The sequence below is a fragment of the Falco biarmicus genome, chromosome 4 (genome assembly GCF_023638135.1).
Source record: "Falco biarmicus isolate bFalBia1 chromosome 4, bFalBia1.pri, whole genome shotgun sequence".
In the NCBI taxonomy this organism is placed as follows: Eukaryota; Metazoa; Chordata; class Aves; order Falconiformes; family Falconidae; genus Falco; species Falco biarmicus.
Genome location: NC_079291.1, coordinates 18,091,918 through 18,119,454, shown reverse-complemented (window position 1 = coordinate 18,119,454; position 27,537 = coordinate 18,091,918). Strand labels below are relative to the sequence as shown.

Below are 27,537 nucleotides of genomic sequence, written 5' to 3'. Positions count from 1 at the left end.
TGGACACATGCTTGTACGCTTTCAAAGAGCTAAGGCAAGAAATGAGCCGATAGAATATACCAGACATCCAGAAGCCACAAAGAAGTACAAGAAAAAAAGGCTCTGCCCACCTTCAGCTGGTGCTCCAGCTAATCCAGTCTTACAACCCTTCTCCAACAGCAGCTGAAGCACAAACTCAGGTCAGCCTGAACAAAATCGTGAAACCATCCCTTTATCAAGAAATTTTATACCTTTGTGTCATACTACTTACAAGTGGGAATTCGTCCAGCCTTCATATGTATGGGTCTACCTTTCTTTTTTTTTTTCATGTGTCCTCTGGTCTACTCTAAAAAGGCCCCGTCCTTCACCTACACTCTACATAGCGTTCTCAACATACACTGTAAAAGCAATTTACAAACTTTAACACTCCAGCAATTTATTTCCAACAATGGCAGTTCTGATGCCAACAGGATCGCACATCACCACAAAGCAAAGCGCAAAGCAGTAAATAAGACAATGGATGGTCTATAAATAAGACTGGATTGCAGGAAGTGCCTTGAAAGACTAAACAAGATTAAGAAATACAGCTATATTGTCTACATTTGGTAGATGTTACGGGGACGGGGAATAAACACAATTAAAGCATGCAACTGGCTTGCTGGTCATCAAGAATATTCAGACATTCACTTTTGGCTGTCTTTTTCCTCACAGAGCCTGATTGGATAACAAGGCTCCCTCCATTTCTCCCCTGGCCCCTCACGCGCCCGCCATTTCTCCCCTGGCCCCTCACGCGCCCGCCATTTGCATCTCCCACGAGCCCTCCCCTCGCAGTGCAGCGCACTGACTCAACTAATCAGTAAAATAGTATTTTCAGTCATCTGGTTTTTACCACTTCGTAGTCAAATGGCTTCCCAGAGGTGGCACAATGGGGGGGGGGGCGGGGAAGAAGCAGTGAGAGACTTGATGGCAGCCATGAGCCGTTAATCCACCCTGACAGTCAAATGAAACCGAGCCCTTGGGCACCTTTTTGCTCCCGCACTCACAGTACCGGGGTTCCCCACCTCCTCAGCAGAACAGTCCTCGGTAGTCTCAGCCTGCGATGTTTTGGTATTAAACTGCCTGCAGCATTTAAGTGGAGCTGGCTTACCTGGTGCCTGACTGACAGGCTTCTCCCTGTGCTCCCTGGCACGGCACTGTGCCCCTGGCAGGAGGGATGCTGGAAACCTCAGCCAGAGCATGAGTTTACTGGCCACAACACAAGAAGAGCAGCAGCAGCTCCTGCCAGACAGACTTGACTGAGGACAGCTTCAGATGAGCAAGTCCTTACTTTCAACAGGTTTCCATCCCCCCTATCACGTTTCTTCTACAGTTTTCATGAACAAAATAATCTGTAGGCCACATATCTATACAGAGAGAAAGGACACCTATAAAAAACATAGAATCCACCCAACGCATGGGCAAGCACACTTTCATTTGACTGGGAAGACAGAGAAGCAACTCTGAGCACCATCACCTCTCACCATGAGAGGGAAAGGGACAGTAACTCACAGTCCAACAGATACCTCCCCTAGGAGGCTAGCTAACTCCAAAGCTCACGAGGAATGTTGAAGGAAAAACATTGATTCATGACCACTGGCCACGACTACGAAAGCAAAACAACATCACACAGTAATAAATCTGCAGAAATCTTCCACTCTCACAATACAGGTGTGGCATTAACCACCAGCTTGCTTTAACGAGTTGTGGTCCATCTTAACAACTTACCATCAATTTTCCTTGACTTCTTTCTTAAACCATTTGCTTTCTTTCTGTGTAAGTTAATCAAATTCAGCTATGGAAAATAAGCATTTGCATTCCAAAGTAAGATACAAGAGAAATCTACCACAGCATTCAGAAGACAATTTCAATGTGACTCGTTTTAATGCAGGCTAGCACAGATCTCCCACATAATTATAATTATAATTATTAATATATGTATGCTTATACAGCCATAAAACACAAAGCAAAGTGACAGATCTTTAACTAATATAAATGGATGTAGTTCCACTTCTTCTACCAGGAGACCAACTCGGAGGCATCAGTGTGGTCTGAATGCTGAAAAGCATATATAAAACTGTCACTACACATTTTTTCCTGTTTCTCGGTGCACATCCTAGTCAGAAGTGCTGACATTTTTTTTCCCTAGTTTATAATGTTACAAATCAAATTCAGGATCCAAAAGATAATTTAGTTTTGTTCTACCTATGTGGCAATGCCAAAAGCAAATATTCTCTTTTTTCAGGCCAAAATAATGTTTAGCTGTCATCACACTATGATTGCAATGAAATTTCTGAAATCTACAGTGCTGACAATTACAAATTACCTGCTATTTTTTCCAGTGGTACACAGTGTGTTAGACACTGCCCAGTAAAATAAGGAAGGCACAATCCCTGGTGTGAAATGCTTCCCATTAAGTAAGTGATTTTCATTATGTGAATGAAGTACTAGAACTGATTTGAACTGCTTTTTGTTATGCCCGCAGCAGTCAAGCAGTGAAAAGGATATGGACATCGCTGAAGGGTCTAGTTATAGAGTTTTCTCAAGTGCAATTCCTTTTTCCCTCCCAGTGGGATCTGAGCAGCAGACATATAAGTTCAACTTTGCAACTCATTTTTTGCAACGTTTATTTTTAAGGCAGAATCTTAAGGCAACAGGATGCATGTACAGGCATGAGTGTATGAAGTGAAGGAAGGGGTCTGAGGAAAAGGAAGGCAACTTCCCATTATTTTCCCCTAATGCATCCACGGAGCTGTAACCTGGAGGAGGTTTAAGCAACTTCCATGCTCAGCAGCACACTATTTTATAATTTGAGGGGAAAAAAACCCCACAACCAAAACATTCTTATCACTTGAGTACACTGTTTTATGTCAATAAAGTTTTGCAGAACTATGACAGATTGGCCCATTAAAGTGCAAATTCTGTGAGTTATTGTTGTTACCACACGCAGCTCATTTCTGCATTTCAACCATACTACGCAGTGCTTCCAGCAGCCTAAGTCAGAGTAATAAACACCAAAGTTGGAAATCAAAGTATATTAAATTTAATGCAAAAATGCATCAGCACAGACATGCAAGCTCTCAGTTTACCTGCCTGGCTCTGAGGGATTAAATCACCACGTATGTCAGTAAAACATACTGATTTTCCCCCTTTTGCACACACACTGCATGTGGAAAACAGGTTTTATTCGTGTATGAAATTAGTTCTCAGTAGAACTCTTTTTAAAAAAAAAAAAAAAAAGAGAAACACAAACATGTTTTGCAATTTCCTTGGCACTTTCCATACAAGGTTGTCAAAGCACTTTAAATAACTTATAGCTATCAGAGCACATCTCTCAAGAAATAAACTCTATTCTTACTCTACAGACAGGAGAAGAAAAATGCAGGCTAATAGGAATTATGCGACTCATGGTTCTAGTTGTATATAAAAACAGCAGCCTACAAGAGCTCATTCCTTCTTTTACAGAAGAGAAGTAATCAAACAGCAGGCCAGGTCATTTGATGAACAACTTGAGTAAGGAAGTTAATGATTAAAAAGCGACTGAAGGAACGCCACGTGCATTTGAGAATTTAATAAAACAAAGCATGTGTTTCTCCTCTCTAGACAAAAGGCAGCATATACAGGAATCACCTGGAGTGGGCACTAATCCGCCTGCTCCCCCCTGGCAGGAAGGTTTTCCCCATGGCATTTCTTCAAGGCAAACGGAAGGAGGGCAATAACGCAGCCAGGACATGGCGGGACAGAGCGAGTGCCAGCAGGGAGCTGAGCCCTGGCCGACCACCATGCAGGGACCCGCAGCAGGAGGAGAAGCACGGGTCCCTCCGCTCGAGACCTTACGTAAGTAACCGCTTCTTGTCAAACCTCATCAGCTTCCTCCGCTCAGCTCCCGCCGCCCCAGCAAACAGAAACTACGTGGCAAGTTCAGCTGGAAGGTCCCTCAGGGACCAAGTCTGATTAACGATTTTAGAAAGATAATCCAACGTTGGATTAATATCCTCCAAGAGAGTTATTTTTGGAGTTAAACTGCATGACTGAACAGCCAAGTCTAAGGAGCTGTAAACATGCTCTACCATCTCTGCAAGAAATAAAAACAGGGCACAGAAGCCAGGGGGCTGGATGCACACTTTATATACATAAAAAGGCTTTTATGCTGCCTTTTTCCCTTTTGTTATGTGTTCTCTGCTATTCACCCCTGAACTAGACAAGAGCCAAAGGCCCAGCAGACCCTTGTCAATAAAATCCACAGATGCTTTGCCACAAATGGAAGATAAAGCTCTACAGGAGCTATGAGCTATATTCTAGCAAGTGATGGAAAAGAGGCAGCGATGTCGAAGCTGGGGGGCTGCCATCTCTTCAGCAGCAGCCACCAACACTGCAGGAAGACCTGACCCTACTCGACAGAATTCTACAGTTCAGAGCAGTCCGTCAGCTTCCCAACAGGAATGTTTCTTTGATGCTGAACCTGCAATCTGCTGATCAATAATGCATCGCTAGCCCAGGAATGGACCTTTTAATATTATGATAAAACGAACTTTGGAGCCGTCAGGTTTAAATACAGCACTTTTCCTCTCCAAAATACCTGGAAATCTAGTATTGGAGGACATTTTAGGCATATGGGTGTGAAATGTACAGCCCAGGACATTTTTTGCCACTGGCAAAGCCACCCAGGAAAGATGGTGAATATTTGGGTGGTTACCACCTGTCTCATTCCCACCTATAACCTTTCTTAAAAATTTAGTTCTAAGTATTTTACATTTCCTGCAGTGGTCCTCTCATTAGGAAGTATTTTATGCGGTTGAGGTTTCACCATCATTGACAGGCCCACTTTCAAAAAACATACTCTTCAAAAGAGAGAAAAAAGGCTTTAAAGAGTGCTTGGAAAGAAAAAGTGGAAGAAAACACAACAGACCGGCTGTACTCAGAATACAAGCAAGCAGGCTGGCTGGCCTTGCTTCTGAAGAACACATTGAAGCATACCAGAAAAAATCAGGTACTTATTTAACCTGAACTCCCCATCTTCTTGGGGGATCTCCTTCTACCAAGGAACTTTTAGTTACATGTCTATAATTCATAAGAGGGAGGACTAAAAACTCTGTTTTGATTATTCAAAGTGTCTGAACCTTTGTGGCAATTTAATTAACATCCATATACCATACAGTCAGACAAAGATGCTCTGTTACTAAAGGTGTTAACATTGGAGCTCTTCAACAACCACCAAACCAACAATAACCTGGCAGTTGAAAAGGTAAGGCTTCACAAAAAAAAGCATGGTTTTTCAAAGGTGCTGAGTATCTGCCTAGGATGTCGAATTTAAAGACCATGGAAGGTATCAAGTACAGGAACAAAAATCAAACACTATTCCTAACACAACATTTGAATCCACTTAAACTTTTCACAGTTTATCAGGGCTTGCTGCTTCATTTGGGGTTGTTCCTTGTCATTGGGCTATATTCCAGATGTTCCTAAATTGAAGCAAGCAGCAAAAAATATCCCTTAAAATCCAGCTGAATACAAGTTTATCATCCTGACTCTCAGGATAGTCTCACATAACCTGAGAGATTGGAGGGAAGTAATGGGAAAAAGATGAAGCCTCGGTTTTGGCCAGTGGTGCTACTGTTCTTAAGAGCTTGTAAGGTTAGAATGAAAGTTTTCAGCGATAAGGTGGAGGGGAGAAGAAAGGAAAAAGGAAACTGGTACTGTGAAAGAAAAACTAAAATAAAGCAATGCTAAATATTACAGTTCAAAAGGATGAATGCAAATTGGGGGGGGGGGGGGGGGGGGAGCTTTCTAGTCCTTAAGCTAAGCACACTCTAAAGGAATCCAATGTAACTGGAAATGGAGTCAATTTGTTAGACACCGGTTGAAAATATGCTGAAGAGAAACAGAAAGTTCACCAAAGCTGCTCTGACTCAGGAAAGCAATTTTGAATACAATTCAACTAAGAGTGAAGAAATAACAAAAGGTCACAGCCCTCTTTCCTAGCACTAGCATGATCTGACTATGGTACTTAGGACTTTCCTGGCATTTTGATAAATCAGGGGGCTAGAAAGGACATACAAAGGAGCATCTTGAGTCAAGATGAAAACACTTTTATTGCTTCACTTTAGCAAGGGCTGAATCAAGACAATGAGGATGGGCTATACCCCAAAGGAGATAACAGACACAAGAAGACAAGCTCAAGGCTGGGAAAAACCCTAAACTTCCTGCTAGAAGCAAGATGAAGCAGCAGTATAAAAAATAAAGAGTTTTTTTTTACTGTATCAATGCTTATGACACATACGGAGGAACTAATGGTATAGTCAGGAAGTTACCAGTCAAATGGAGGAAGAGAGGGCAACAGAGACGTGTGAATGCTAAAGGAAATAACCAAGTTAACTGACAGCACAGACAGGATGTTGAAGGTTGAAACAAACAGAAGTATCTTCTGAAGAAATCATTCTGCAAAGAAAAGGACTGTGGAAAAGAGACACACATTGACATTCCACAGTGAATAAGCAGAGCCTGATGCTCATCATACTCATCAGAAGTAAAAGAAACAATAAAAGAAAGACTGGATACGATTCATGGGTCTAATGAGGGAGGACTTAAAAGTTTTGATGACACCAGTCTTTTGCTGCAGGCACTGACACCTGCTCTTCAAAGATGACAAAAACCAAGAGAAGGAAAAAACCCGCCTGTCACTCACCTTGCAGCAGGAAGGAGTTCCATCAACAGAGGTGCTCCTACCAGCTTCGTTTCTCTTATACTTACTGAAATCAGCGCATCAAAACAGCTAACAGCCAAAACACCACGTTTTCCTGACTTCTTAGCACTATACAGCCCCTGAATCCACCCCTGTAGACTCCCAGCTCTCTGCCCATTCACACTCTCATACACACTAAGAACATTTTGCCCTTAAACACTTGTGGACTTCCCAGTGCCAGCCCTCTATAGGACATTCAGAAAAACCGCCAGACTGCAAATGGGAAAGACAGTGATGGCTACCTAGGAAAAAAAGCATGGCACAGTTAATATTAGAGACCTTGTCTATAGCTTAAACTTGTGGAATAACTTGAGCTATTTTGCATTAAAGAGATTGTATCTCCAAACAACATCAGTTGTTGCGACTAAACTGGAATTTTAATAGACATTACTAAACCCACTTTGTTAACAGGAACACAGACATGCTAAGGAAACAAATGTGGACACAGCCACATCCCCAAAACACTACTGTGCATATGCCCATCCTTAACACTGATCCCATCCTGCTTTGCTGAGTACCACTCAGTCTGTGTACCTGCGGGCCTGTAACCACTGCTCCGGGGACATCACAACCAGGTATCACCCTCCCTTTCAATGCCCACACATACCCTGGGACATTTGCTTGTAATTCTGTATCTGGAAGAGCTTGCATACCTGAGCAATCTTCCTGGTTATCCAGCCAGGTTAACCATAAAACCTCTATAAGGTAAAATACAAGCAAAAAAGATACTGAGGAGCCCAAGAACAGGGCAAGCTCCAGGATCATATAACCAGAACGCAGAGGCTATTTTGGAGGGGTGCTAGAAACCTTTCAGAAGAAACTCGGCGACAAGATAACAGCGGTGCAAACACTGCTCGCCCAGCCCATTTCCAGGGCAGATGTGTCCTGTGTCTTTTGGTAAACTGTATTAAATGTGACACTTGGTAACAGGAGATCTGGACGTTTTAACATGACACTATCCCTTGCTCATCTCTGTATTGCAAAACCATGAGTAGCAGATGACACTGCTTGAGCAGGGGGGTGAACAAGATGACTTCCACTAGTCCCTTCCAGCCTCAACCATTATGTAACTCTCAGAGTACGCTGACTTGAAGCACTCTTGAAGTCCTAGCCTGTGCATCTGTACTCAACTGTGCACACAACGAGCAAAAAAAAAAGCTGCTTTTGTAGCAGGTTGCCTTCTATGCCATAACAAGATTCTCTAAGCACACTAAAACCAACCCTTGGTTACAACGTCAGAACAACCATCTCTATAACTCTTCCCAGCTGGCATCCAAGAGCACTCATTCAAAAAAGATCTCAGCCTTGCATAATTTGAACTAAGATTTTAAAGATCAAGATGAAAATTTACTTCTGACAGGAAAACTGCTGTAAATTGCTTTTGTGTTATAGTCTAACAAATCACACTCAAGCACTTGGTACCATTTGTGGTTGCCCCATAATTTACATTTTACTCAACAGTAAAATCTACACGGTCCAGGGAAAGAGGAAAGAGTGATGCAAACATCATCCTTCTACTGGTTTGAATCATAAGCTCTATAGAGAGTCATGCCATTTAAGCAGCAGACAACAGTTGAAAAGCATGCTGTCTCTACATTTTAGCAGGGACAGCAGGACAGGCTATGTGTTCGCTCCAAAATTATAACCCACATGTGAACATAAAACCCCACCAAATCTAACAAATCTAATTTATGCTATCATGCTGGTCTATTTAAAAAAAAAAAAAAAAAAAAAAAAAAGAAAAGAAAAAAAGGCAGGAGGGAGCCACCAATTCAGCCACTGAAGTTAAAGCTACAAAGAGGTGTTACAATCGTCTCCTGGTTTACTATCCAAAAAAATGGAAATACTGTAACAAAGAAACCTGACTCATGAAAAATACTAGCTAATTTAGTAAATAAGTTAATTTCATTGCTCAGGTAAAAAGTTGTTATTCATTAAAAAGTTGCCTTCATAGTATATATGACCTGCTTCTCCAAGTAACTTCTATCCCATAGGTAACTATAATTACAAAGGTTCTCCAAGACTCCCCCCAAATGGCTACAGCTAATACTCACTGTCAAAATCTGAAGACGGCACAGCTGTGTTTCCCCATCTCCATGCTCCAGTTGAAGCTCCTGCTGCAGCCTCTCTGGAAACATACATAGTTATGCCAAGAATGAGCAAAACACTCACTGTTTCCAAATTGGCTAATCAACGGACTGAGTGCTTAACCTTCCCACAATACATGCATCCAGACAAGGCAACCAGCACAGTCTGCACACTGAGGACTGAACTGTGCCAACCACATTATTCTGCAAGACGACTCGTGGCAATTTCCTTCTCAGGAGCCAGAGCATCAATTGTCACCGATTGCTGCTGCAACTCAATCGACTTCTAGCAAAGCATCCATTCAAAATGAACCAGCGCTTGCTCCATGGCACTTTTCTCTATTATTCTAAAAACAAATAGAGTGCCTCAAATATTAAATACCCTCTGGATTCTACCCAGCAGTTATTACCAAGTATTTTACCTGCTTCAAACTTACAAATGCTAAGTACAGAACAGTGAGAGGCTGGCAGCGACAGGCAAAAGGACACTGTGCCTTTGCTGCACAACACGTATGCTTATTATACAGCAAAAAAAGTATTTTATGTTATAAATATTGTAAGACATACATCACCCTGAGCCACCATCCTTACGTTCTTCACTAAAATGAAATCTTTCTACTCCAAAAACCTCAGGCTTCTGCCATTCAAAGTTCAGTTCCATAGCAAATCTGATATCTCTGCTTTTCCAATGTCATGGCCTGGCCTCCTCCTCCCCAGTGCCAGCCCTGGCACTTGTCCAGCAGGCCAATTCAGAGATGGACTGCCCAAAAACTAACCTCACAAAACAGACACATTTTCAGCCAGATTAGCCCCTTGAACGTATTCACCACTCACTCACCCAAGCATCAGGACCACTATAAGGAAGGGGTAGGGGCAAAAAGGAAAGCAGGAATATAACCTGCTCATCTTTAACCATCATGTAAATATGCCTGGGCCAAAAAAGAGGATTTATTTCACCTGTGCAAAGTTCATGGCACACAGCTAAGATTCAATTCCATGGAGGAAAATGATGTAAAATTATGCAATTACTGAGTTCATTACGGTATGTTTCATTAACTCAATAAGCTCCCTTATAATTGTAACAGACATTAAAAGATTAAAGTATTTGGATAAAATCCAAGTACATTTTTAGTGCTCTGATGATTGCCAGAGTTAGAATCTTCAGTAATACAAAGTAACAACGCTTCACCAAATCCCCTGTGAGAGTAACCACTGTTTATCCTGCTTGTTGTCAGACTTCAGTGTTCCCAAATCAAATTTTCCCATTGCACTTGGAGGTGAGGGGTGGCAAATCACTCTTCGGTTAACTGTCTAGTTCAGTTTGACATAGTTAGAAGTGTTTCCATATAAAGCCATCAATTGAAGTTGACCATTTTGAACTTCCTACAGGGCTAACACCTGGCTGAAAAGCCCTTTGTGTGAAAACAGCAACACTAAAACAAAGCACAGCACAGGAACTCTGCAGCACTTTCCATCTGCTCTCACTCGAAATTTATCAGTAGATCTCTAACGTTCAAGCAGCAAGTGCAATTTAGCTATTAATCTCTTTAAAACAGAATGGAGTCCTCTTTCTGCCCTTCAGTAAAGCACCTCTACTCTGCTGTGAAGACTAAACCATAGCTCTACAGGGCTGGCGGCATGGTGGCAACAGTAAACACAGAGCCTTAGCCGTTCTCATTTTATGCTGTATTAAGTGATATTCACAGGTTGTACACTGAAAGCATAAGCATTTCCAAAAGTCCGCAGTGCATATCTACTAAAAGAATACTCCATTTTCTTTTTGCTCCCCACACACTGATGCAGTCTTCATGCTGCATTCACAGAACCATAGCCACAGCCTGTCAGAAGATCTTAAATTGAAATAAGGAAGATGATCAGGGAAGAGATGTCCCGTTTCCAAAGCTGCCAGACAGCTTGCCCTGTAACAAGTGGACTCCACATCTCTGAAGACCAAGACTTAAGTCCCATTTCAGTTACAGTCCCCTAGTCCCAACAGGGGATTCTGCTGTTCTTCAGAGCTGGATGTGACTTCCTTCTACCTTGCTCAGAGGATTGATTACTCCATTACGTAGGACTCACAAAGACATGTTCTCCACAACATGGAAAACTCTAAGAGGACAGTGTACATGAGGAATGAAGGAAAAGATGTTTTTGAAGATTTTTTTTTTTTTTTAAGTTTCCTTTTCACATATGCCATTCTCCAAACTCTGGAGCAGATTCCTACTAGCCACAAATCCTACTAACCACCTTTACAAGCTCTTTTCTTGGAGCATTAAAGAATTAGATGGGTTTCAGCCACATCTCTTACCTTGCTGATCTCACCCACTATGCCAACATCTTTGACTAGGACTGGGGAAGAAAAAAAAAAACAAAACATTAATTCCATTTCAGGCACTTGAAGGAAATTCTGAAGCAGCTGTGCCTATAGGTAAATAAGTTGCATCCAGTGCCCAGGATGAAGTCTAATGCTCTCTTTTAAACAAGACAGAAAAATATATTCTTGTATTTATAAAACAATCCTCTTGAGACATGAAAGCCCTAGATTCTTATTTGACCTTGGTGTCATTGAGAGAATGTAATCGTTAGCAGATAGTATAAGATACACCGGAGAAAAATAAACCGAAAAAATAGACCTTATAGCTATCAATTATTTTTTTTCCCCACAGCACTGATTAAAGAGAACTCCCTACCACACATAGTAATCATACTGTCTAAACGAACAGAAAGTCTGCTTCAAAGACAAGGCATAAACTTGGAACCAAAAACACTTGTGTTTAATTTTCTTTTATTAAAAAGCTTTGTGTGTGGCCACGTACTTGCCCTTTGGTCCTCTGTGCCTCCAACCGCCAACTATAAAATGGGGCACCACATTTCCTCAGAGAAGTTGAGAAGCATTTAGAGGCTACAGGGTGTTGTATCTAAATCAGGCTGACACATTACCCAGAATGGGCAGCCGCCTTATTTATTCGTGAGCTCAGGCATACTACTCACCCAGTTCTTCCTGCATTTTACCTTTCCTAGCCCCCAGGGTCCTGAAATCAGAGACTGGCTTACCTATTTCTTGCCGCCATCCTCAGTTTCAATACAACACCTGCCATTAAAAAACAGAGAGGTAGAAGCAGAGGATGCAGCTTTGGAGTGCTGGAAACAGTGTGCGCTCTTTCTGGCCTTTCAGAGCACATTGCTGCAGTTTTCCCTCAGATGGGGCTTCTCACAAGTATGGACTTTGGGATGGGACAGAAAGGGATAAAACTTTTGCAGCTATATTTATTGGTCAATGTCTTCTAATTTTCCCACTCTGCCAAATTAAAAGATTCATTGCCAGCACAAAATGACAAATACATCTCTAGATGGATTATGTACTTTACAACAAACCATCAGGGGAAACTAATTTCCCAGGCAAAATAAAAGCATTGCCATTATACTCATTTAAGCCAAGACTGAAAGAACACACAGAACATGCTGTAGGGAGCAAGTCTGAAGCCTCATTGCCATTTTTCTTTACATATAAAGCTATTTTTCCTAACATTAAGAGTCCCAGAGGCAGCCACAAGTGTCTGCAGAGCCAATCAAAATGCAAATACTCTGAAACAGCCCAGCGAGCAGCTACTGCTCTTCTCTTTACCATGTTCTTCCTTCTGCTCTCAGGCTTTCATCGTTTAACCTGGGTGACTACCAAACACCATGTGCTTCAGTTTTAGAGCCCTGAAAGTTTAAGCTGTTGTCAACGTAGAAATGAGAACCTGTCAACTGGCTCTTTGGGTCAGTCATTCCTGGAAACTGCCTTATTTTCAGCACACGCAACAGGAAGAGACCACTGCCCTCTAACAGTTACCTCCCCCAGCCCCAAATTTCTGTAGTTTGTAGTTTTACACAGTGAAATTAATGCATGGCTGCTGACTCCCTACACTCCTGCCCTTGCTTTTAGTCATTTAATTGCTGAAGTGGAAATACAGATGTTAAAAGAGACAGGCACGTGACAGAAAACATTTGCCTCTTGCTTTGAAGAAACACAACGCGACAGCAAGATGAAAAATCCCACAGCTACAAAGGATCCCAGTTTTCTCAGGGCAAGATGCTGAAAGCATCTAACAGTTTCATCTCTAACAAGCTCAAACTGAACTATTCCCAGTAAATTGAGGAGGTGCCTGTTTTCAACAGTTCCTTTCTTAAATCCACCACTATTTCTCCTGATTCATTAACCAACCTTGTTTAAGAAAGAAGAATCATATCTTAAAAGGAAGAAAGCAGCAAGGTAGTTTGGCTTGCCACCAGCCAAGTTAACTACAATACACATTGCTGCTTTCTCTTCAGAGAAACTCAACCATGCCAAGGGTCGGCAGTTTCTTCTAGCAGATGAGAAGTAAAAAGCCTTGTTGAGTACATTTCCCTTTTGAACAGCTACACATGCAATGATGTATGCAGCACAGCTATTAGCTTGTGTGTGAGAAGGAAGGACTACAGGTCTCTGCTGTCAGGCTGTGTTCCTCAAAATTGTCGCTTTCAAGTTTGCAAAAATATATTTCATTTTTATATAGATGACAAAGCTAGCAATGATACCCATGAAAGCTGCTTTCAAGCATTTTAGACTAAATGTCATCTAAAGCATGATTTGACCTGGATGGATATGCTTTTAGGTTTTTTAATTACTGACTTATAATATGTGCATTAGAAGTCACTGAGGGCAAAAAAATAATTTATATTTAAGATACTATTTTTGCTTTTGTATGACTTTAAGCGATGACAGCTTTAAGACCCACTAGAGTAAGCAGGGATTAAACTTTAAGGTGCTTTCCTTGCTTTTAGTATATAAAAGATTCACATCATCAACTCTTAGAAAGAATAGCAACTGTCAGGAGTTTTACTGTGTTGCTTTTAACAAGGATAAAGTGGGGAAACACTTGGTTATTTATTTATTTTTGAACAGGACATCCATTCATAGAAGAAGCCTAAGCATAATACCTTTTGCCTAGGCAGTATAATTCATCTCTCTCACCTTTGGCATTTTTTTTCCCCTTTTCTTTTCTGACAGTGTTTTATTTCCCTTTACATAACCCATTCTTCAAGCTTTCTTCCACTGCCTCAAAGAGATTACATTCACACACACGTTGACCATTTTTCCCCAGGTGGAGGTTTTGTACCAACTGCTGCACTTTCATCTCTGCCAAAGCACATCCCGGCTGAGATGCAACAGGGACACTTTACCCTTCCCCAATCTCTCTCTGCACTTCTGAGGCTTTTAAAGCACAGAGAAGCAAGACCTTCACTGGCAATTTGGGAATTTCAGAAGTGCACATTGATATTTCATTCTTCCTGGTTTTTTGTTCGTCTTTTTTTTTAAAATGTCAGATTCAAACAATCTATGCTCTGCAGAAGCCAGTGACTGTAGCTTTCACAAAGGTTAAAAGTTCAAAAGGAAAGCTGGTTTCTTCATTTAGCAGCTTCTTTCAACAATTCCGATAAAAAGATACCAAAGAGTGAGCAGATGTGTAGGTATAGCAGCAAGGGGGATGAGGGGATGAGTCTCAAAGTTTTTAATTCTCTTGTTTATGACTCCCCCTCTTCCACCAGGTTCTGACCTTATCCCTCTTTGGGGTACACTATCCAAATACTAAGTACCAGCCATGAGAAAAAGCTAGGAGAAACACACATCTCCTGCTGTCTTCCTCCACACATAAAGAGCAAACTGTTCCCAAAGCACATTTTACCCTGAATCCTTTGGGAAAACGTGTCCCAGACACACAAGGCATAACCATGAAAATTATACCTCTTCCTCAAGCTTGCAGGCTTACTATGCCTTTTCTCAAAATCCCTTTCCCTGACAGATATAAATCAAGCAAGCAAACTTACTCTGTGAAGTCAAAACTTCACTTTGCACACGAGCGTAAGAACCGAAAGTAACACACTGGGTATTATCTTGCATTCGTTTTTCTAATGAAAATACACTGTAACCACAAAAGGAAATGCTTATGGATCAGTAATGAAGGGACTGATTCATATGCCCCAGAGAACAAGTGCTGAACAATGTATACTCAGTGAGATTTCAGCTTTATCCCTTATTAAAATAAAACCACGTGTCTGATCTTTAACCTACTTTGATTTATTAATGTTTTTGCTTTTCAAGATTATGAAAGTAAGTATCAACAGAGGAGTTAGAAGCAAACAATTAATCATGGAAGTCTTTTACACCAAGTACGAGAATAGCCATCAATCTTACTTCCTCTCTCAAAAATGTGTATTTATAGTTTTGAAGGACTACATGGGAATTCCAATTGGAAAGTCACAAAAGTAGGCTGATGCAAACAACAAAATACTACATCCCAAATGTAACGCAGCCTCTGCTACTGTGTGTAGACATCAGTTGGTCATCTGTCAATCCACTAGAATGCCAAGGGCATTTGAAAGATATTAAAGTATCAACAAGAGAAAAAGGAAGAGTCCTTTGAAAAGGTCAGAGATTTACCAGTTCTGAGCTCTGCATAAACAAATCTTCAAATCCAAGGAACGACTGTGTGCTTTACATTGCAACATCTTATGTTCCAGACACCTTCCCTACCACAGTCTTTCACTGGAATGTAAATCTGGATTAAAGCTGCAATGCAGAACAAGGCTTTATCCTTTCACTTGGATCCCATTCCAAAATATATTTGTTCTACATTACAAAGTGTGTCACATTTTCCATGGGGCATTCAGGAAACTCCTAGCGCAAAAACAATGAACAGGATGTTGCAGGTCAGGATAGAGCTACGCTCACTAAATGAGAACATTTGAGGAAGTGGGGGGACCTTGCACAGTCTTTTATTACTCGGCATCTTTTTGGTTCCAGCCCCTGTACTTTGCAGAGTTCATATTTGGGGGATAAGCAAAGTTTGCATACAGCCCTTGCTTAGCCAGAGCTGTCCCTTGGTTTTGTAAGAATTCAATGCCCCAGACAATTTTATAGGACCCTGGTAACCATAACACAGCTGTGACAGCTTCAGCCAGCCCACCCCAGGTCATGCGCTTGTCTTTGGACCATCTGTGCACCCAGCACTGGCATGTCTGCCAGTCAACCCAAACACAGGACAACAGGCCTGAAGGTTTGGTGTTTTTTGAACATTTCTGCTAATAAAACTATCACTGCTCAGAATTATCCCTGTAAGTTAGATCTGATCTATTACTACCTTACTACTGTCCTGTGCCTGGAAATACCTGGAGCACTGATGTTCCCACAGCAAGGGTAGCTCCACAGAACGCAAGAGCAATACCCATATGTTGAAGTGTCCCATACCCACAGGAGTTCATCAGGTGGTGCTCACTTCCTCACTGGATCTCTCCTATATAGGAAGGCCTTTGCACAGTACTTCAGTTAGATCAAAGCTTGCACACCTTCCTGAAACACCTGCCGGTAAACCCCATGCTCCCAACTCTTGATGGATTTCACATAAGAACAGGTGCTGCTGGACCATGGGAGGGACCACCACTCTCATCCTTCCCTAAGCCACGCTGCTGTAAGAGGAAGGAACCATTGAGAACCCTAATTCCTTAAGGAAAAGTTAAGATGTAAAAACCAGTGGACAGACTTGAAGAACAGTAAGCTCCTGAGCACTGCTCTTGCTTAGTAAAGCGGCCACCTTCATTTTGCAACACTGAAGCCCCAACAAGCATTTGCAGCAGCAGGCATTTCTAGCTTCCCTATTTCAGATCTGGTTTTATTCATCAGACTTTCCACATGGTAATTCTAGAAAAGCAATTCTAATGCAATACTTTCAGAATCAAATTGAGAAGCCTAATTTGTGGCCACAGCTGTGGCCTGTTATCTGTACTTCACCACTCCAACCCAGCACAACATAAACTCCATAATTCTTCAGACTCCGACATGCCTCCACACCACCACAGCAATTAATTTGCCTCTTCCAGCCTATGCCATTAAAATAAAACTGTAACATACCACAATCTGAAAATAAAAAATTCAGTCCCAGCCCTACCCAACCTCTTTGTAATTTAAAGAAAACCCCTGCAACTTCAGCATTTAAGAACTGGGACTTCTGTCAGAAATTATTTTTATTCACATGCTTACTTTTAAAGGCTACTGATAAATCTGAAGCAGTAACTTCACAGTAGCACCTAGACTACACCATTAGCTAAATGTTTTACAGAAGCTTGGGAAAAACACTTTCTCCTATGGCCAAAACAAAAATAAAACTTACCTAAATGTTTTCATATTGACCTGGAAGAAAAAAGAAAGCCACCTACCAACTATTGCACTACAAAGGATTTAAGACTAAATGGCGGTTTCAAAAACAATTCAGTCTAACACCTATCACCCTATAAATCTGTGAATAGGAGGTTCATTTGATAATGCCTCATTAGGTGAGCTAGGGCCATTAAAGCCTTTTCCTGATAACACAGTAATCGGCTTTTTCTATCAAGAAAGAAAGGTTTTCTCCCTTTCATTTGCAAAGAAAAGTTAATGGCTTTTACAGCTCCACCCAACAGTAAAATAACATTAAAGATGGAATAACACTTCAAAGTAAAGATCACTTTAGACTTGAAATGAGTTAGGTTTTTTATCAAAAAGGAAATTCACATTAAAGCCACTGTGATTGTATTTGAACTTTCATTCGTGAAGCTTACTCAGCTCCATTCTGACCTCCTGGCAGCAAGTACAGTTGATATTAGTTCACTTATATTCCATATGGAGCATAGGACAAAACCACTTTGATATTCCCCCTACAATAAGACTAGCAGACCAGGCATGAGTCTAAGAAGGAACACAGCACTTTCACAATAAACCCGCATTTCATAAAGTAATTAAACATCTCATACATGTGTCACAGCCATACTCAAGCAGCTCAGTGATGTTTCACCTCAGAATACAAACCCTGCAGTAGCAAAGAGCCTAACTACGCCATGCATCCCTTCATAATCACCACACTGCTTTACAAAGTATTAAGGCATGCCCTCCAACTTCACTGGACCTCCATGAGTTTTCCTGAGGCTCAACCAAACACTAAACGTAGCCACAGCAATCTTCAAAATGATTCTTCCAAGTTTTCCTTTTCAGGAGGTCCTTTTCAGATTAACTGTGCAAGATAAAGAGTGCTTTTCAGACTGTTTTTCCCTTCCCTTTCTGTTGTGACAGATGTATTCTAAAGGCACCTAATCCCAACGTTTGCTGCCCCCAGTACCTAAAAATGAATTAAGAGCTACCTTTCTGAGTAGCAGAATTTAATCTTGCTGCTTAATTTTTTTTTAAATTTAATCTTGCTGCTTAAAAAAAAAAAAAGATATATATATATTTATTAATTAGTTTTACATGGCAGTTTCCAATGAACTATTGCTGAACGCACACTGCTCTGCACCAGAGCAAACTCATATGGGTAACCTATTAAAACAAGTGAAACCTAAAAGAAAAAAACATTTATCACCAGAGATTTAAAAAAGTTAAAAAAAAAAACAAAACCCAAACCACAACCCCCCAGAACACCAACCCCCACAAACCACCATGTTTTCCAGAAACAAGCCTCAGATCATAGCTGCAATACATCACAAAAGATGAGATTCAGAGACAATAGTTTTATTGCACATTATAAAATATGTCTCTATGTTTTACAGACCACGTTACTTGACTCACTCCTAGCCATAGACAACAGCCTTCTTCCTTCTTTCCATGATGCTTTACCATCATGCCCTCTACTCTGCAGATACCAACTATCCTTTTCTGTCAGACTGATACAAACCTAAGCAAGTTCAAAGCATCTGCTCTCTGACTTGAATTTAGCTTTCAAGTTTGCTGCTTGTACCTCATGACAGAAAACAGTTTTTTGCAACTTAGATTGTTTACCTTCTCCAGCTACACCAATTAGACTAATGAGAATTACTAGCCGTATGAAAAAAAAACCTTTTTTTAACGCAGTCATTTAGCTTCAAGGGCTCAGGCTTTTAAAATAGCATCAAGAGTTGATATTTGCAATAAAACCATAGGAGTTGGTTTCACTGCTAACTTTCAGTGACCTCAAAGTCCTGCATAAGGATGTTCTGGAACTTCCCGGTTTACGTATTACTGGCATACACTATTAGATTTGCAAATATATATCATTACTGAGGCACAAACAAGTTCTGTGACTTGTCCACGGGCTTGTGTTCACTGCAGCAACTAAAGGGCCAGTTTGCACAACATCCCAGTACTCCCCACCACAAAATTACTGGTCTAAGACTTCTCAAGATACAAACTGATGATGCAAGCTGTGCAACTGGGAAGCAGGGGGTCAGAGCACGGCCTACAGCTGAGGTAATGATGTCTCTTGGTTTAATAGCCTATCTACACTTTGATGAAGGGCCTCACACATCCTCATGAGCCCCACCACATTGGAGGAGGAATACATCAACAGCCAAATGTACCAGTAACTTGTACGCAACTTTGCAATGTGGCAGCCGACAATTCATTCCTGTCCTGCAGAACCAGGTGCAGATAACCTCCACATAAACCCTGCTGATAAGATCTTCACACCAAGGTCACGCAGAAGGTCACTGTCAGCATTTAAAGTAGAAAAAGTAAATTTCTTTACTATTGGTTTCCATGAGGGAAGGTTTTCACCACTTAACTCCCAAATTCAAGGCTAGTGCTACAACTGTAAACAGCAACGTCTTACATACGCAGCAAGGAGCACAGGAATCAAGTGAGATACAAAAGGAGACCAACTAACTACCAAAATGTGCGAAGTCTTTATTTTTTAAGATATTGCATAGATTCTCAAGATGACTAAGAGTTTTATTCATGAAAAATCAACCCCAAATAACTCAAAAGAACATTCAGCGTGGGAGGTTCTTTTGCAAAAATTAAATAGCAATTGTGATGAAATAGTATCTTCTGCCGAGTTACCAAAGAATTTACATTTTGCTCATGCTCTTACCTAACTCTGTATAGCCAGGAACCATACACAAGGGATAATAGGCAATTTGTTATATCAAAGTGTAGAGTTACTTCAAAAAGGGGGGAGGTGGAAGAGCAAGAAGCAAAAGGAAGGTTAATTTTAAAAACAATCTTAGGGCAAAATTCTTCTTTCAGAGCTATCCAAGATCTAATCTCCAGTTCACATCAGCTGCGGATCTGCACAGACTCAATTTTAGCAATATTTCAAAAAATGCTGGCTAAGTACAGAGCATGTTCGATCTACTTGTATTCAAACTAGTTATCACTGACTTACCTGTACCCACAGCTGATGCCTCATGATTTAAAAGCTGGTGTCTCAGAAGTGCTGCCAGTTGACAAGAAAGGCTATTAAGACAGATTGGTATTTACTAAGTATGCTTCCTCCCTCTTTTCCCTCACCCATGCTACATTCTTTCCTTCTCCCTCACCTGTGCTACATTCATAGGAACATGATTTTAGTTAGTACAGCTATGAGCTCCTTCCTTTCAGGTACACCATCGAGATGTTTCATGAACATCAGCAGGTCAACGGTTACAGCTCTTCCAATACTGTCATTAGTATACGTGCATTTTAAGGATTTTGCCCAAGCTGCTGATAACTTTTAGAAATGAAAAAAAAATAAAATAACCCCCCCAAAAAAAACAACTTGAAAGAAAACTTATTATACACACTGCACAGTTAAAATAACCACTTTTTAAGGGACTCAAGACTACTCAAGACAGAATTTACTGTCTCTTATGCATTCAACCTCAGCCTGAGGGAATATTACTTATGTGTTGTCATACTGCTATAAATCCAAAAGGAAAAAGAAAACACAGCTATATCCTGATTTCTCTTTAAAAATGTATAAAATCAATTCTCCTATTTAAAAGGTCTTTTGCTTAGCATTAAAACAATACATTTGTTCAGCTGAAGAGATCAAACACTGTCTAACTCCATCAGTTTAGGACAATGTGCTATTATGCTTCAAAGTCACATGTAGCACATATCAAATGAAACGTCAGAGAGGCAAGGCATTTAAATGCATATTTGACATACTTTTTGCAACTCTGTATGTTTCACTTCTCAATGGGGCTGTGGGTGGGAGAGGAAAAGGTTGGTTTCTTATGGATTTGAGTATAAAGGCATCACTTGGCAATTCAAATCATCAGATGTTCCAACTGCCCACTGCTAGATGCTGCCACATACAGGAAAAATACATGCCAGAGATCACCGTTCTGCATATTCAGAGGGAGCACTTACAATCACTGTCTTGTCTCCTCATACAGCAGCATTATACAGCCATCACACTGCAATGCCAACATGAGCAATTTGTCATTAAACATTCAAGCCACTCATTCTTATTTGTGCATAACAATATTTACTATTCTCAAGTACCCCGTGTCACTGGATTATATATGAAGCCTTGAACAATGAAGAAAAAGCAGCGTCTTTTGAAAGGTCCAAAACTGCTGCTGGCATTTTGTAAAGCAATTTCTACAATGTTAGGTTCTGGTCAGTCAGAGAAAGGTTTCTCTCACATTTTGTCTCCATTTCTGTAAGGAATTAAACCCCCCATATTTATCATCTGTTGAATAATGTCTGTATATGTCCCCCATGTAAGAGTCTGCAAAAGATAAAGCACATTTTATCTTAGACAAATATACTAAGCCAGGTGCAGCAAAAGCAGATGTAGATGCCTGAACTCTGTTACATTAGAACCACAGTTTGTTTGTCTCTGTCATAATTTTACAGAAAAATAACTATACTCATGGGTATAGTTCCTGTAAATTATTAATTTTCCACAACTCCACCCTCACCTTTACACTAATGAACAAAGCCAAAGACAAACTTCACATTTCCATTTGGATGCTAATCAAATGCCGCCACACAGCTGTTAGTTAGCATTTATCATATGGAGGGCTCTTAGTCCCTTTGAGGATATAAAAATAATTACTGACAACTTGCAGATGAAGGACGTGAGAACCAGAAAACCAGAGGTTGGGTAGTATCAGCAAGTGGAGAAACAGAGTTGGTCAGCCTGAGAATGTTAGTGCACAAGAAATAAAAACTTAGAATTTACACTAAACTGGCTAATCTCATCTATGCTCATGTGAACATGCCTCCAATTTACCTCCAAGAAAATAATGAAGTAAGATAAACTTTACTAAAAGCAGGTTAATAAGATTACATTAAAGTTCTACAGGCATTTGAGTAAAATTTAAACACCTTTAATTTGATTTAATGTACTTAAATGAGGAAGTAAAGAAACTAGAACTAAAGCCACTTAAATTCTGCTTAGAAGTGCTTGTATAGGAGTACTATGTAATTTAATCCACTTCCAAAGCATATCTTAATCCAGATTAACTTTTTCAAGTATTCCTATGCAGACAAACCCTGAGCATATGCTAAACGCATAGGCAGCTTTCTCAAAGAAGATAAACCACCTTATACTTAGCATAACAGATTGAGATTACTGACAGGTTGATGGTGACCTATAAATTCCCCTTATGACATACCAATATCCCAGTTACATACCCTCAAGTAACAGAATGCAGATATCCTTAACTTCAGGTTCAATGTTTCCCATCTACTGGAAATTAAAAGTTTATTTCTGAGCTTATAGCAAAAACCAGTTTCAAATAAGGTCTTAACCATATCTCACAGTTTTACTGTCCCTTAAATCCAAAAGGAAGATTCTACATATGACATCTAATCTTTTACCTACCATTGCCAAGATCGATAGTTGATACAGGCTGTTCTATTTAATTTCACTGTTTTAATTAAAATCTTAACTTTAGTCAGAGTTTTCCAGGCTTTCTTGAGACTCAGCGATGTCTTGCAGGAGGTTTTGGAGGGCTTGATAAAGAGGCTCTGACTCTTCTTTGTGCAAAGCTTCCTGATATATATATATCTAAAGGCCACATGTGTAAAACCCTTCACCAAGACAGCCCAAGTTGTCTCTGCATGACAGGCAGACATCAGCTTGCAAACTTGTTTGTAAAATGCCTTGTGGCGTATGGACCTGCAGCAAGGACTCCGCCTTGCGGTTCTGAATATTTGGCAGAGCATGGCCACAGCTGGAGATGTACTTTGTCCTCAACTCATCTTCTCAGAGTCACTACTCCACAGCAAAGCCACAGAAACTGTTCTGTAGGCCAGGTCTTGCATGAAGCCCACAGGCAACCACCCCACCTAACCCACCTACCACCTTACAGTGAGGTGGGCCTTAGAAGCCAGCACCAGCAGCCACAGGTGAGATGAGACCTGAAGCCAAGCAAAGAAGTTCTACCAGGTTTCATCACTGTTCCCCCAAATAGGGGAAGAGAAAGCCACCCTGCCCTATCCAAGGGGGAAAGCTGGGAGGGGAAGGCAAGGAGGCTCAGTTGTTGAAGTGACAGGAACTAACGCACAGCAGGTTGGTGTGTGAAGTCTTGGTCTTGCTGCGAAAAACCTACATTCCCAATATGGTCAACTAATGAAAGTAACACTTAGAAAATGAAGACAAGTTGTGGAAGCTTGTGCAGAAGACTATAAACTGTGTTTTCGCTAAGGTTTTAGCTTAAGTTAGTTAAATTATGAACCCACCCTTTTTCATAGTTAATTCAAGGATACAGAGGAAACTAGAAATGCATCTCCTCCCACTCCTATGACCAGCCCCCACAGAAAAATATTTAAATAGCAGAGATTTTTAACCTAGAACAGAGAGCAATATTCTATGAAGTATCATGTAATTTAAATAAATCTCTCTCATTAACTTCAAGGCATTCTAAAACACATCATCACTGCTTTATTTACTTGATGTTTCACACTAGATCTCTCAAACATTAGTATACTTCTTTTATAGACACAAATGTGTAATCATAGATTTACAGTCAATGTATTTAACTTGTAAATTTATTCTGAATAAAATTAAATAAATCTTAAAAAAGTAAAATATTCTGTAGCTATGTAGTTGCTTTTTTGCTACAGCCCCATTATCTAAGTATTCTCTACTGTTCTCAAGTCATAGAATTCCTGAATATTTTAACTGCATACAGGCAAATAATCTTTTTCCTTCTAAGTTCTTATACGGGTCATTGTTTTAGAAATAAATGCCTCACAACTCTTCACACATTTATCCTCACAGTGCCCCTCTCAGATAGCAATACTAGACAGCATTAGCTACTAAAGCAATAAAAAACTAGTAGGTAATCACGTAAACCAGAAGCATACAAACAACAGAATATAGGAGCAAAATCAGCATTTGAATGGAATCCTGATATAAATTTACTCAACTTTAGGAGCAAGAAACAAAACTCAGGATCTTCTTCCGTGACTTATGAGGCTGAACCTCAACTGTTCTTGGGAGAACAATTTTGGGTTGGAAAGGTCAGAAGGATACAATTCCTCACAAAATATGCAAGCAATATAAATGGAATGCGAAGCGCATTCACCCTGTGCTATTAAACACAACCGGGAACAAAATCTGAGGTGAAACGAGGATAAGCATATGCAGCTTAACTGAATATATGCAAGGTAATAACCCAAAGCAACCGACTTTTTTTTTTCTCCATCATATACCTGGAGTAACTACTTAAACTGTAGTGAAACAAAGATGAGTAACTCACACAGCTAGGGGGGTATATACAGTACATGTGTAGCAGATGTGACCAGGACTGACTGTTCACCACAAGGAATACAAAGTATTTTCAAGTACTTCTGTCACATCAAGAGGTACAAGAACAACTTTTGAACTCAAGAATTACAATCCCACTTCTGCACAACAAAGCAGCCCCTCTTCCCTGATGCCATGCTTTGAGATTAGACGTGGAGCACATTCACTCTCTGACCAGAGATGGCATTCAAAACAGTCCTCCATCATGAAACTGGTGTTTGTGGTGGGGAACCACAAAAAAGTTCACATGGGATGAAATAGCCATTAGCACAGGTGGCCTGACAAGGTACAGATGCTTCTTAAAAGCCTTGGCTAGACCTTCACCTCGAGATAAATACTGTCTACCTAAGCCCCTGTCACACTGTGGTCCCACCTTCAGCCTGTGAGGTATGGCCATCACCTTCTGAGGCTAAACCACTAGTAGAAAACTCACATGTGGAAGCCAGATGGGGCCATCCCTCCACACACCAACCAAGACGCGACCATGATATACACTTGCCACACGACTTGGATCTAGTTGTAACATTCTAATAAATTCCCAGTTCAGTGTGGACCAACTTTCCTCCCTACAGGCTTTTCACAACCAACGCCGCTGACCCAGGCTCCAGCAGAGTATGAGAGTAGACAGCAATAGCAAATCCATTGGAACGCAGCAGAAATGCCCAGCACTGCCTGGATTCAGAGCCGTATGAAAGATAAGGGTAAGGAGATCAGCCAGCTCCCCAACAACAACTATCCTGAAGGGACCAAGTTTATCCACACTAGCCAGATGGCTTCATAGTTTAACGAGCTATGTAATGTAAGGTATAGTGCCATTCAAGTGTCATTGCAATGATAACATATCTCTAACCTAACTGGAATAACCAGTCCATAAAGGGCAAGCATGATTAAAAAAACCCCACAGAACTACAAAAAAATCTACCTGTAACTCTGATTCAAAGCAGAGTTTGCTAATGCTAGACTGCACTGTGTAAACGCTGCTTTGCAAGGTGGATGAAAAAACAGGGATAGGCAATACAAAAGTGTGTCTGATTTCTGTAAAAACAGGCTATTACAGGGATACAAATTATTTGACTTGCTATTTATTAGGTACCTGTAGAGTGCTCAGTCTTATCCAAGTTACAAAGAAAACTGTCTTCTGCTTTAAGAAACTGACAATCTAAATAACAAAAGGAAACAGACAAGGTGCAGGGAGAAGCCAGCAACGAATGAGGAATATTTTGATCATGTTTTGAATTTGATTGCTTCCTGTCAGCACCTCTGAGCTGGAGTTCTTGCTATAGACTTGCTGACATGTGGGCAACTGTGGCAGAGCAGAGTATTGGTAAGGCATTTCAGACACAGAAGTAGCACAGAGAAAGCCAAAGTCAATATGAGAAAAAAAAGACAAGTTTGGAATCACTATTAGTGCAGGAAGGAGAAGCATGTGTGATGTCTTAAGTTATCTGAAAAGAGCTTAATATGAAAAGAAAGAAAATATGAAAGAAAGAAAACTGCCAGCACCTGATACTTAGAACATGAACTTAATGCAGAACTGCAGTAAGAAATCACAGTGGAAGCTGATATAATGGCAGAAGGAGAGACCAGAGCAACCCTGCTTTACAGAACTGTTAGAAAAACCAACACGGCTATTCAGGAGATGAATCTGATGAAGCTCAGATGATGAAAGAATCAGCTGTTTAGTGCAATACAAATAGTTATGCAGTTAGGGAGGAAAAAAAAATAAAGATGAGTAATTTTTATGGGCAAGCTCTCAGCCTTGGGAGCACACTCATTACTAGAGGTCCAACATGTCATATTTCTTTATAAAGTTTATGAGTGAACTAGCCAAAGGTTCCTTCGGCAATGTAAAAACACTTCTGTCACTGGTGGGCTTCATACAAATGGGGTTTTGTTTTATTAAGTGTCTTCCCCTACCCTACCCAAAAAATCCTCAACCTACAGCAGCCTTCAAATTTTTTTCCCTTTCTCATCACTTACAAACACGAAAGAGACTAAGACATTGTTTGTTTGTTTTCTTTACTTGATATGAGACTATTTTTTCACCAGTTTGGTGGTACTCCAAGTGAAAAGGACAGCAGATACACTCTTGGCAACTGTACAGGGTTGGTTTTTTTTTTTGTTTTTCTGTAAAACACTGTGCCAGCTTTCTGAGTAACCTCACAAATTATACGCTTTTTCTGACAGATGACAGCAGACTGTAGTTAATAAACAAATTAGACCCATATGAAAATGTGATTCACACCCAATGTCATTATTCCAAAGAATAAGGTGGTACATGGCTACCAAAGAGGACATCCTTATACATAAGCCTTCAAATGAAATTTTTTTCCTGGACCTTTGCAAAGGTCCTCAGCACTTAACAGCTCCTGTGCAAAACTCTTCTAGCAACAGAAGAATCCCTCGTACAATGAAGCACAAAGGTCCAGCATGAAGCTAGTCAAACAGAACAGTCTCCTCACACACAAAGAGGTATTGGATGGTTACACTGAAACCATACGAAAGCAGAAAAGAGTTTGAAAAGTTTCAGATAATTAATTGGCTCTTTTTCATTAAAAAAAAAAAAGAAAAAGGAAGATGCAAAGCATAAAAATCTGTTATGGTAGCAACACTTTCACTGCAGGATGTACAAATCACTGTTTCCTCCTAAGTCTGGCTACAGCACAAAAGACTGATAACATGCACACACGTGGTACAGCTCGCACTAAGGACAGAAGGATTCGATAGCCAGCCTGGTTCAAACACTAGTATAGCGAGAGGTTTAAGTCAGGCAACAGAAGCGCTCTCAGTCAGTGCATGTAAAGGATCACCCTGCTAAAGGATTTTCATCCTGAGACCTCGCATGCATGTACTCAAAGCAAGTAGCTGTTGCTGGCACCGTCGGCCAGAACAAACACACGCTTGTGATTTTGCAACAAACGGATGTCACATCCCGAACGAGTGCATTTCAAGCCACCATACGCTACACAGAGGAAAGTTTATAAATAAAACCCCTTGTTCCTTCCCCCTCCTCTCTCCCTTGTCGGCAGCTCCAGGTCCAGCTCTAGGGGATGAAGGGGATTACTGTAGAAAGCCGGAGAGATTGGCAGTGTGACGGGGCTAGGAATAGGAAGTCTAACAGACACGGGAGACCTGCCTCAGT

The 27,537-nt window shown here is 40.6% G+C and overlaps 1 protein-coding gene across 4 annotated transcripts in view; it reads right to left on the bottom strand.

Moving 5' to 3' along the window:
- ELMO1 (engulfment and cell motility 1) overlaps nucleotides 1-27,537 on the bottom strand; it is a 311,295-nt gene that overhangs the window by 264,382 nt on the left and 19,376 nt on the right. The window contains exon 1 of one of the 4 annotated variants that reach the window (XM_056334327.1): nucleotides 8,812-8,863. The exons of the other annotated variants lie outside the window; for them this stretch is intronic. The gene's annotated coding sequence lies outside the window, so the exon portion shown is untranslated. Of the gene's footprint in view, nucleotides 1-8,811; nucleotides 8,864-27,537 lie in introns of those variants that run through there. 4 annotated transcript variants of the gene reach the window in all.